Source organism: Cyprinodon tularosa, unplaced genomic scaffold, assembly GCF_016077235.1.
Source record: "Cyprinodon tularosa strain WSP-4 unplaced genomic scaffold, ASM1607723v1 ctg763, whole genome shotgun sequence".
NCBI lineage: Eukaryota > Metazoa > Chordata > Actinopteri > Cyprinodontiformes > Cyprinodontidae > Cyprinodon > Cyprinodon tularosa.
The window spans coordinates 240,057-252,330 of NW_024039522.1; the positions used below are offsets into that span (position 1 = coordinate 240,057).

Below are 12,274 nucleotides of genomic sequence, written 5' to 3' on the forward strand. Positions count from 1 at the left end.
GCCCCAAGTTCCTGGGGGCCCCATAAAACTCTGTTTCCATGTATGTTTAATACAACTATTCCCTATTTCTGCACATTAATTATGTTTTTGATAAAAATCCTTTTGGCTAAAATGCCATCAGAACGCTGATAATATTTAGCGTGTCTCAGCCCCCCCCCCCTTCAGTGTCCACCATATTGGATCAGTCCATTTGCTGCAAATGTTCAGAAAGGTCCAAACAGACAGCAGCAAACCATTTGAAAACAAACCATGCAAAGAGCAGCGTTGCTAACTTAGCGCTTTAGTCGCTATATTTAGCCACTTTTCAGACCCCTCTAGCACTTTGATTTCTAAAAAGCTCCTAGCGCCAAATCTAGAGACTTTTTTCTGCTACTGGAGACTTTGGAGACAACATCTAAAAGCAGCGAACTCTGCTCTCCAGAGCGAGTAGATTGGTAACCCCGCCTCCTGCTCTCCTCTATCTTGTCTGCTGTCATGATTCATGCAGCTATTATTTCATCCAAATGAAAAATGGAGAACAGATAAGCAGATCATGGCTTGTCTACAGGGAAAAGAAGGACTGGGTTATTTACTTTGGCCTTTTTGGAAACACAGGAAGGAGCAATCAGCTAAGTGAGCTTAGTGCTTGGAAAAAATCTTTCATTCCTTTAGAGACAGCATGAAAAGTCAGCTGAGTACAAAACATAGAGAGGAAAACAAGAAGAAAAGGGACAAGAAGAGAGGGACACAACCTAGAACAGATAATGGATGTCTATTCTATTAACATTTCTCTATCTGGAGAATCGGTCTGTTCTATGTGTTGGCTTCTCAATTCAGAGGGCTGCCTGTCTCTACCTGGGGCCCGAAAATTTCTTAAATCAGCCCCCGCTTGTTATGAATGCTGCTGTTTCTGTAAACATGCATCGGGGTCTAAATATTGCCTGTTTTTCTTTTTTACTTTTTTAATGGACTAAGGGTGTAAAATTCAAATCCTACTATCTGACTGAAGCACAGTGAAAATCTTCACCAAAAATAAACTCATGCATCCTGCAGCATGTGATTCCTTAAAGATGCATGGTCACATATTATGCCCCCTGCCTGTGTTTGCCTAGGGCCTCACATTTCCTAAATCCGCCCCTGCTTCTAAGTAGGAAAGGTTAATATTTATGATTCTAAACAATGATGAAGTACATAATTGTAAATAAAAAACATTTTTAATGCGCTTTGAACAAAGGAACTCTGAAAACAAAAGGGGGGGGGGGTGAATAATAGCACAAACAAATGACTACCTTTTGGAGGTGGGTGTGTGTGTGTGTCTGTGTGTGTGTGTGTGGGGGGGGGGGGGTAGTTCAACATCCCTGCATTACTCTACATGCACCCCCCCCCCCCCCCCCCCCCCCCCCACACACACACACACAGCCACCGTCACAGCAGCTCACATGTACCTCAGTGCTCCACTTCCTGTTTGCTCTCAGCAGTCAGAGCAGCGGCTCGTTCCTCTCTGCTGTGACCCCAAACTGCTCGGATCGGTTCGGTTCGGATCGGCCCAGGATGCGGCCCTTCTAGGTGGATCAGTGATGCTTTGGGTGATGAATCAATGGCAGAGAGCCTCCAAGCCGCGGACTCTTTGGACTCTTCAGACACGCGCACAGGTGATGGAGGCTGAAGAGTGAAGCGCAGGTGAGCTGCTGCTCTTCACTGATTCTAAAGTTCATGATTTGAATGTTTCTAAAGATTGATGGTGTCCGCTGTCATCTCACTGCGCTCATTTAAAGCCTGGAAACTTTTACAGCTTTTCTGTCAAAGCAGAAGTGACTGGAAAAGCCGGTGTTCTGTCAGACCAGCATGGCTAATACGCATGCGCAAGACGTCAGATTTGCATTTATTCCTTTAGTTTTATACGAAAAATAGACCTTAAGGTCAGCTCGACATACGCTTCAAAACACCAAAAAATTATTAATTAAATATTTTTCATACAGGACGATAGGGACAGACTAAAGGGACAGACTAAAGGGACAAACTATAGGGACAGACTAAAGGGACAAACTATAGGGACAGACTAAAGGGACAAACTAAAGGGACAAACTATAGGGACAGACTAAAGGGACAAACTATACGGACAGACTAAAGGGAGAGACTAAAGGGACAAACTAAAGGGACAAACTATAGGGACAGACTAAAGGGACAAACTAAAGGGACAAACTATAGGGACAGACTAAAGTGACAGACTAAAGGGACAAACTAAAGGGACAGACTAAAGGGACAAACTATAGGGACAGACTAAAGGGACAAACTAAAGGGACAAACTATAGGGACAGACTAAAGGGACAAACTAAACGGACAAACTATAGGGACAGACTAAAGGGACAAACTATAGGGACAGACTAAAGGGACAGACTAAAGGGACAAACTAAAGGGACAAACTATAGGGACAGACTAAAGGGACAAACTAAAGGGACAAACTATAGGGACAGACTAAAGGGACAAACTAAAGGGACAAACTATAGGGACAGACTAAAGGGACAAACTAAAGGGACAAACTATAGGGACAGACTAAAGGGACAAACTAAACGGACAAACTATAGGGACAGACTAAAGGGACAAACTATAGGGACAGACTAAAGGGACAGACTAAAGGGACAAACTAAAGGGACAAACTATAGGGACAGACTAAAGGGACAAACTAAAGGGACAAACTATAGGGACAGACTAAAGGGACAGACTAAAGGGACAAACTATAGGGACAGACTAAAGGGACAAACTATAGGGACAGACTAAAGGGACAAACTAAAGGGACAAACTATAGGGACAGACTAAAGGGACAAACTATACGGACAGACTAAAGGGAGAGACTAAAGGGACAAACTAAAGGGACAAACTATAGGGACAGACTAAAGGGACAAACTAAAGGGACAAACTATAGGGACAGACTAAAGTGACAGACTAAAGGGACAAACTAAAGGGACAGACTAAAGGGACAAACTATAGGGACAGACTAAAGGGACAAACTAAAGGGACAAACTATAGGGACAGACTAAAGGGACAAACTAAACGGACAAACTATAGGGACAGACTAAAGGGACAAACTATAGGGACAGACTAAAGGGACAGACTAAAGGGACAAACTAAAGGGACAAACTATAGGGACAGACTAAAGGGACAAACTAAAGGGACAAACTATAGGGACAGACTAAAGGGACAAACTAAAGGGACAGACTAAAGGGACAAGCTAAAGGGACAGACTAAATGGACAAGCTAAAGGGACAGACTAAATGGACAAGCTAAAGGGACAAACTAAAGGGACAAACTATAGGGACAGACTAAAGGGACAAACTATAGGGACAGACTAAAGGGAAAAGCTAAAGGGACAGACTAAATGGACAAGCTAAAGGGACAGACTAAATGGACAGACAAAAGGGACGGACTAAATGGACAAGCTATAGGGACGGACTAAATGGACAAGTATAGGGACGGACTAAATGGACAAACTATAGGGACAGACTAAAGGGACAAACTATAGGGACAGACTAAAGGGACAAGCTAAAGGGACAGACTAAATGGACAAGCTAAAGGGACAGACTAAATGGACAGACAAAAGGGACGGACTAAATGGACAAGCTATAGGGACAAACTAAAGGGACAAACTATAGGGACAGACTAAAGGGACAAACTAAAGGGACAAACTAAAGGGACAAACTATAGGGACAGACTAAAGTGACAGATTAAAGGGACAAACTAAAGGGACAGACTAAAGGGACAAACTATAGGGACAGACTAAAGGGACAGACTAAAGGGACAAACTATAGGGACAGACTAAAGGGACAAACTAAAGGGACAAACTATAGGGACAGACTAAAGGGACAAACTAAAGGGACAGACTAAAGGGACAAACTAAAGGGACAGACTAAATGGACAAGCTAAAGGGACAGACTAAATGGACAAGCTAAAGGGACAAACTAAAGGGACAAACTATAGGGACAGACTAAAGGGACAAACTAAAGGGACAAACTATAGGGACAGACTAAAGGGACAAGCTAAAGGGACAGACTAAATGGACAAGCTAAAGGGACAGACTAAATGGACAGACAAAAGGGACAGACTAAATGGACAGACAAAAGGGACAGACTAAATGGACAGACAAAAGGGACGGACTAAATGGACAAGCTATAGGGACGGACTAAATGGACAAGCTATAGGGACGGACTAAATGGACAAGCTATAGGGACGGACTAAATGGACAAGTATAGGGACGGACTAAATGGACAAACTATAGGGACAGACTAAAGGGACAAACTAAAGGGACAAACTATAGGGACAGACTAAAGGGACAAGCTAAAGGGACAGACTAAATGGACAAGCTAAAGGGACAGACTAAATGGATAGACAAAAGGGACGGACTAAATGGACAAGCTATAGGGACGGACTAAATGGACAAGCTATAGGGACGGACTAAATGGACAAGTATAGGGACGGACTAAATGGACAAACTATAGGGACAGACTAAAGGGACAAACTAAAGGGACAAACTATAGGGACAGACTAAACGGACAAGCTATAGGGACGGACTAAATGGACAAGCTATAGGGACAAGTTAAAGGGACAAGCTATAGGGACAAGCTAAAGGGACAGACTAAAGGGACAAACTAAAGGGACAAACTATAGGGACAGACTAAAGTGACAGACTAAAGGGACAGACTAAAGGGACAAACTAAAGGGACAAACTATAGGGACAGACTAAAGTGACAGACTAAAGGGACAAACTATAGGGACGGACTAAAGGGACAAACTATAGGGACAGACTAAAGGGACAAACTATAGGGACAGACTAAAGGGACAAACTAAAGGGACAAACTATAGGGACAGACTAAAGGGACAAACTAAAGGGACAGACTAAATGGACAAGCTAAAGGGACAGACTAAATGGACAAGCTAAAGGGACAAACTAAAGGGACAAACTATAGGGACAGACTAAAGGGAAAAACTAAAGGGACAAACTATAGGGACAGACTAAAGGGACAAGCTAAAGGGACAGACTAAATGGACAAGCTAAAGGGACAGACTAAATGGACAGACAAAAGGGACGGACTAAATGGACAAGCTATAGGGACGGACTAAATGGACAAGTATAGGGACGGACTAAATGGACAAACTATGGGGACAGACTAAAGGGACAAACTAAAGGGACAAACTATAGGGACAGACTAAAGGGACAAGCTAAAGGGACAAACTATAGGGACAGACTAAAGGGACAAGCTAAAGGGACAGACTAAATGTATGGAATAAAGGGACGGACTAAGGGTATTAACTATGGGTATGCTGGTCTGATGGGGTTACTGGTCTGATGGGGTTACTGGTCTGATGGGGTTTACTGGTCTGATGGGGTTACTGGCCTGATGGGTTTACTGGTCTGATGGGGTTACTGGTCTGATGGGGTTACTGGTCTGATGGGGTTTACTGGTCTGATGGGGTTACTGGTCTGATGGGGTTGCTGGTCTGACGGGGGTTGCTGGTCTGATGGGGGTTGCTGGTCTGATGGGGGTTGCTGGTCTGATGGGGTTGCTGGTCTGATGGGGATACTGGTCTGATGGGGTTTACTGGTCTGATGGGTGTTACTGGTCTGATGGGGTTTACTGGTCTGATGGGGTTGCTGGTCTGATGGGGTTGCTGGTCTGATGGGGTTGCTGGTCTGATGGGGATACTGGTCTGATGGGGTTTACTGGTCTGATGGGTGTTACTGGTCTGATGGGTGTTACTGGTCTGATGGGGTTTACTGGTCTGATGGGGTTACTGGTCTGATGGGGTTACTGGTCTGATGGGGTTTACTGGTCTGATGGGGTTTACTGGTCTGATGGGGTTACTGGTCTGATGGGGTTGCTGGTCTGATGGGGTTACTGGTCTGATGGGGTTACTGGTCTGATGGGGTTTACTGGTCTGATGGGGTTACTGGTCTGATGGGGTTTGCTGGTCTGATGGGGTTACTGGTCTGATGGGGTTTACTGGTCTGATGGGGTTACTGGTCTGATGGGGGTTACTGGTCTGATGGGGTTTACTGGTCTGATGGGGTTACTGGTCTGATGGGGTTTGCTGGTCTGATGGGGTTACTGGTCTGATGGGGGTTACTGGTCTGATGGGGTTACTGGTCCGATGGGGTTTGCTGGTCCGATGGGGTTGCTGGTCTGATGGGGTTGCTGGTCTGATGGGGTTTACTGGTCTGATGGGGTTACTGGTCTGATGGGGTTTACTGGTCTGATGGGGTTACTGGTCTGATGGGGTTACTGGTCTGATGGGGTTTACTGGTCTGATGGGGTTACTGGTCCGATGGGGTTTGCTGGTCCGATGGGGTTACTGGTCTGATGGGGTTGCTGGTCTGATGGGGTTTACTGGTCTGATGGGGTTACTGGTCTGATGGGGTTACTGGTCTGACGGGGTTGCTGGTCTGATGGGGTTTACTGGTCTGATGGGGTTTACTGGTCTGATGGGGTTACTGGTCTGATGGGGTTGCTGGTCTGATGGGGTTGCTGGTCTGATGGGGTTTACTGGTCTGATGGGGTTGCTGGTCTGATGGGGTTACTGGTCTGACGGGGTTTACTGGTCTGACGGGGGTTGCTGGTCTAATGGGGTTTACTGGTCTGATGGGGTTGCTGGTCTGATGGGGTTACTGGTCTGATGGGGTTACTGGTCTGATGGATTTACTGGTCTGATGGGGTTACTGGTCTGATGGGGTTACTGGTCTGATGGGGTTGCTGGTCTGATGGATTTACTGGTCTGATGGGGTTTACTCACCAGGTTGTTATTCTTAAACGCAGGACCCCCCCCCCCCCCCCCCCCCCCCCCCCCAATCACTGTTTCACCACTTTTAGACACTTCTGCTTTTCCTCCATCTCTGACTCACACTTGACACAGAGAGGAAGTAGAGGTGGTGCAGAAAGCGGAGCACGTGTGAACGCCCGGAAGCTAACGCGCGCCTTCACCTGCAGCCGGACAGCGACGCTGCAAGGCGACACCAGTGGGTTCCTGTTCCTGGGTGGGTTCAACAGGCCCAAAGGTTTTAGAACATCGGTTAGACTTTTACTCTGACTTACCTGTTTGTTATGGCCACCTCCTGGTTAGCTGTTCGTTGCCATGGCGACAGCCAATCACATGGCAGGAATCACAGCATTTCTATAGAGTTGGTGGAAGCAGCAACGAAGGAGAAACTCTTCCATCCTGGGACTCTTTGATAAACATGCTGCCTCTTGTTTCCATGGTATCCACACAAAGCATTTAGGGAAGCGGCGGCCTGGTGGTTAAAGCACTGCACTGGGGGTTTGGAGGTTCTGAGTTCATAGCCTGCCACTCTGGGTCCCTGAGTAAGACCCTTAAACCCCAAACAATGGCAGCCCACTGCTGGGGGGACTTTGTCTGTTCTCGCTCTGCTGTTGTTGTGAATTGGAACGGTACTAGGGCTGATGACGTTTCACAAGCACACGAGAACACACAAGTACAAACGGCAGAACGAGAAGTGAGGTGATCTGAGGTTACAAGCTTCGTGCTTTAATATTAGATTATACGTGGATAAACTCCAACCCTACCCACTGCTAACTCCTCAAAGGAGAAACATCACACTTCCCCTCCTAAAAGTCCTGCTTCTAAGTCCGTGTGACAGGGACTGCACAAATCCAACCACACCCTTTCATAAAACACTGTGACAAATGTGCAACAACACATTTTTTTCATTTTAATATATTTTAATAACTAGAGAAAATTGATCTACAGTAGCTGACCTAGTGTTGTTTGGCTGTCCTTTAATTTTTGAGTTTAATGAGGCTGGAACAATAGATAGCAGAACATGCAACAGACACTGAGGGAAACTTGCTATAGTTGGGTAGCATCTATATCTATCTGCCCCCCGCCTCTGGAACTCTCTACCACCCCAACTTCGAAATACGGACTCAATTCTCCATTTTAAAATATAACTCAAAACCCATCTGTTCAAGATTGCTTATTCTCTTTAAAAATATCAATTTCACTGTCACAGCCTCTGCATTTTTTTAATGTTTTAAATGTCTTTATAATTATTATTTTTATTTTTTCTGACACTTTTTATGTTTTTGTACGGTGACCTTGAGTGTCCAGAAAGGCGCATTTTTAAATAAAATGTGTGTATATATATATATATATATATATATACACACTCACCGGCCACTTTATTAGGTACACCTGTCCAACTGATCGTTAACAAATTTCTAAGCAGCCAATCACATGGCGGCAACTCAGTGCATTTAGGCATGTAGACATGGTCAAGACAATCTCCTGCAGTTCAAAGCGAGCATCAGTATGGGGAAGAAAGGTGATTTGAGTGACTGCAGGATTTGAGAAACTGATTTGAGAAACTGCTGATCTACTGGGATTTTCACGCACAACCTTCTCTAGGGTTTACAGAGAATGGTCCGAAAAAGAAAAAACATCCAGTGAGCAGCAGTTCTGTGGGCGGAAATGCCTTGTTGATGCCAGAGGTCAGAGGAGAATGGCCAGACTGGTTGGAGCTGATAGAAGGGCAACAGTGACTCAAATAACCACCCGTTACAACCAAGGTGGGCAGAAGAGCATCTCTGAACGCACAGTATGTTGAACTTTGAGGCAGATGGGCTACAGCAGCAGAAGACCACACCGGGTGCCACTCCTTTCAGCTAAGAACAGGAAACTGAGGCTACAATTTGCACAAGCTCATGGAAATTGGACAATAGAAGATTGGAAAAACGTTGCCTGGTCTGATGAGTCTCGATTTCTGCTGCGACATTCGGATGGTAGGGTCAGAATTTGGCGTCTACAACATGAAAGCATGGATCCATCCTGCCTTGTAGCAACGGTTCAGGCTGGTGGTGGTGGTGTCATGGTGTGGGGAATATTTTCTTGGCACTCTTTGGGCCCCTTGGTACCAATTGAGCATCGTTGCAGCGCCACAGCCTACCTGAGTATTGTTGCTGACCATGTCCATCCCTTTATGACCACAATGTACCCAACTTCTGATGGCTACTTTCAGCAGGATAATGCGCCATGTCATAAAGCTGGAATCATCCCAGACTGGTTTCTTGAACATGACAATGAGTTCACTGTACTCAAATGGCCTCCACAGTCACCAGATCTCAATCCAATAGAGCATCTTTGGGATGTGGTGGAACGGGAGATTCGCATCATGGATGTGCAGCCGACAAATCTGCGGCAACTGTGTGATGCCATCATGTCAATATGGACCAAACTCCCTGAGGAATGCTTCCAGCACCTTGTTGAATCTATGCCACCAAGAATTGAGGCAGTTCTGAAGGCAAAAGGGGGTCCAACCCGTTACTAGCCTGGGGTACCTTATAAAGTGGCCGGTGAGTGTATATATATATATATATATACACTATATTGCCAAAAGTATTTGCTCACCCATCCAAATTATTGGAATCAGGTGTTCCAATCACTTCCATGGCCACAGGTGTATAAATTCAAGCACCTAGGCATGCAGACTGTTTTTACAAACATTTGTGAAAGAATGGGTCGCTCTCAGGAGCTCAGTGAATTCCAGCGTGGAACTGTGATAGGATGCCACCTGTGCAACAAATCCAGTCGTGAAATTTCCTCGCTCCTAAATATTCCACAGTCAACTGTCAGCTGTATTATAAGAAAATGGAAGTGTTTGGGAACGACAGCAACTCAGCCACGAAGTGGTAGGCCACGTAAACTGACGGAGCGGGGTCAGCGGATGCTGACGCGCATAGTGCGAAGAGGTCGCCAACTTTCTGCAGAGTCAATCACTACAGACCTCCAAACTTCATGTGGCCTTCAGATTAGCTCAAGAACAGTGCGCAGAGAGCTTCATGGAATGGGTTTCCATGGTCGAGCAGCTGCATCCAAGCCATACATCACCAAGTGCAATGCAAAGCGTCGGATGCGGTGGTGTAAAGCACGCCGCCACTGGACTCTAGAGCAGTGGAGACGCGTTCTCTGGAGTGACGAATCGCGCTTCTCCATCTGGCAATCTGATGGACGGGTCTGGGTTTGGCGGTTGCCAGGAGAACGGTACTTGTCTGACTGCATTGTGCCAAGTGTAAAGTTTGGTGGAGGGGGGATTATGGTGTGGGGTTGTTTTTCAGGAGCTGGGCTTGGCCCCTTAGTTCCAGTGAAAGGAACTCTGAATGCTTCAGCATACCAAGACATTTTGGACAATTCCATGCTCCCAACTTTGTGGGAACAGTTTGGAGCTGGCCCCTTCCTCTTCCAACATGACTGTGCACCAGTGCACAAAGCAAGGTCCATAAAGACATGGATGACAGAGTCTGGTGTGGATGAACTTGACTGGCCTGCACAGAGTCCTGACCTCAACCCGATAGAACACCTTTGGGATGAATTAGAGCGGAGACTGAGAGCCAGGCCTTCTCGTCCAACATCAGTGTGCGACCTCACAAATGCGCTTCTGGAAGAATGGTCAAAAATTCCCATAAACACACTCCTAAACCTTGTGGACAGCCTTCCCAGAAGAGTTGAAGCTGTTCTAGCTGCAAAGGGTGGACCGACGTCATATTGAACCCTATGGATTAGGAACGGGATGTCACTTAAGCTCATATGTGAGTCAAGGCAGGTGAGCAAATACTTTTGGCAATATAGTGTATATATATATATATATATATATATATATATATATATATATATCTACTATAGAGCTGTTCTTTCATGAGTCTTCAATGCAAAACCCAGACCTAGACAATTATTTACTTTCTACTTGTTACATTTAAAAAAATAGATTTGTTTGTTTCATTTAAGCTCATTTTCGTTATGGCCTGTTGGTATTTAAAGGAAAAGTCGCTCATATTCAGGATTCAAACTTCTGAAAGTTCTTTAAATCTGAAATGATTCCATCCTGTTCAATAAATGATCAGTGTTTTTAATTCAGAGTAATTTTCATGTGAATGTGCTTTACTGGAGGCATCCATGTTTGTCAAAGAACACTACTGCCACCTACTGGTTTGCAGAGATGGGAAGTAACGAAGTACAAATACTTCGTTACTGTACTCAAGTAGATTTTTCCGATATTTTTATTTTACTTTACTGCTCATTTTTATGGCGACTTCTTACTTCTACTCCTTAAATTTTAAAAAATTGTCTCGTTACTTAAAGTTTTGAATCATTTCAATGGAGTTACCGTTATTATTTTTCACGTCATCAATACCAAATTCAATCTAATTGGATGGGAATCTACGTTGCATTTGACGCACCGCTACAAGATGAATCGACAGATTCGGCGGTATTCATTGGCGGCAAATCATTGCAGCTTGGTGGCGGTGGCGTTAGCATAGTAGCATGGACGACGAGATGATTGAAAATGAACACAACGGAGATCTAGTCCTATTGGCAGACATCCATTTAAAATGTAGGCAACGGCATGAAAAAAGTGGTTTCTACTTTTACTTTTATACTTTAAGTAAATTTACAAGCCTGTACTTTGTTACTTTTACTTGAGTAAAGAAGTTTAATCAGTACTTCCACTTTTACCAGAGGATTTTTTAACACAAGTATCTGTACTTTTACTCAAGTACGGAAAGTGAGTACTTTTGCCATCTCTGCTGGTTTGTGACGTCACGGTGCGGTATCGGCTGTTGATCAAGTCCCAGTGCTGTATCTGGTGTTTGTCACAACGCGCTATTATCCAAGTCATCTTGAAAACATTCTTCTTCCAAATGTTGGCTACATATTACGGGTTTTTTCTCTGGCCAGAAGTTCGATGGCAAATCCTCCCTCTTCAAGTTGGCGATCCAACGACCAACCCGGCCGTGGAGGATCAGGAATCAGAAAGGTGGAATAACTCTTTTTTTTCCACTTTTCCCCGATGTATTCCAGCATCCAGCTGCCATGCACGTGGGCATTGTCAGTTTCACTATAGCTCTGGTGAATTTCAATGGTGAAGTCCTCTGGAAATCTTCAATAATTGTTGTTGATTGCAGATGTGTCTAGTAGTTCCCATTGATTTAGCTTGGAAAGCGGGGAGAATGGCGCTAGGCTTACCGCACCGTGACGTCACTGCTGGAAGATGGCAGGAGGGAGGGGCTACTATATTTGGGCAAAAATGGCCGCTCCCAGACTCAGACTCGCACGGATATTTCTCTCCAGGATGGAGTCACAGCCAAACAGGAACAGACCAGATGAAGCTACTATGAGAAAAAGCAGAGAGAGCAGAACGTTAGAGATTGAACTAACAGATTCTGCAGAGTGGGAGAATAGACATAGAATGATGCAGAATGATGAAAAAGGGGTCCCTATGTCCTCCAGCAGTCTA

The 12,274-nt window shown here is 45.0% G+C and overlaps 1 protein-coding gene across 3 annotated transcripts in view; it reads left to right on the forward strand.

Moving 5' to 3' along the window:
- Window positions 1-1,432: 1,432 nt before the first annotated feature.
- pik3r5 (phosphoinositide-3-kinase, regulatory subunit 5) overlaps window positions 1,433-12,274 on the forward strand; it is a 61,616-nt gene continuing 50,774 nt past the window's right edge. The window contains exon 1 of one of the 3 annotated variants that reach the window (XM_038270504.1): window positions 1,433-1,659. The gene's annotated coding sequence lies outside the window, so the exon portion shown is untranslated. The remainder of the gene's footprint in view (window positions 1,660-12,274) is intronic. The other 2 variants (XM_038270502.1, XM_038270503.1) reach the window with 2 other exon arrangements.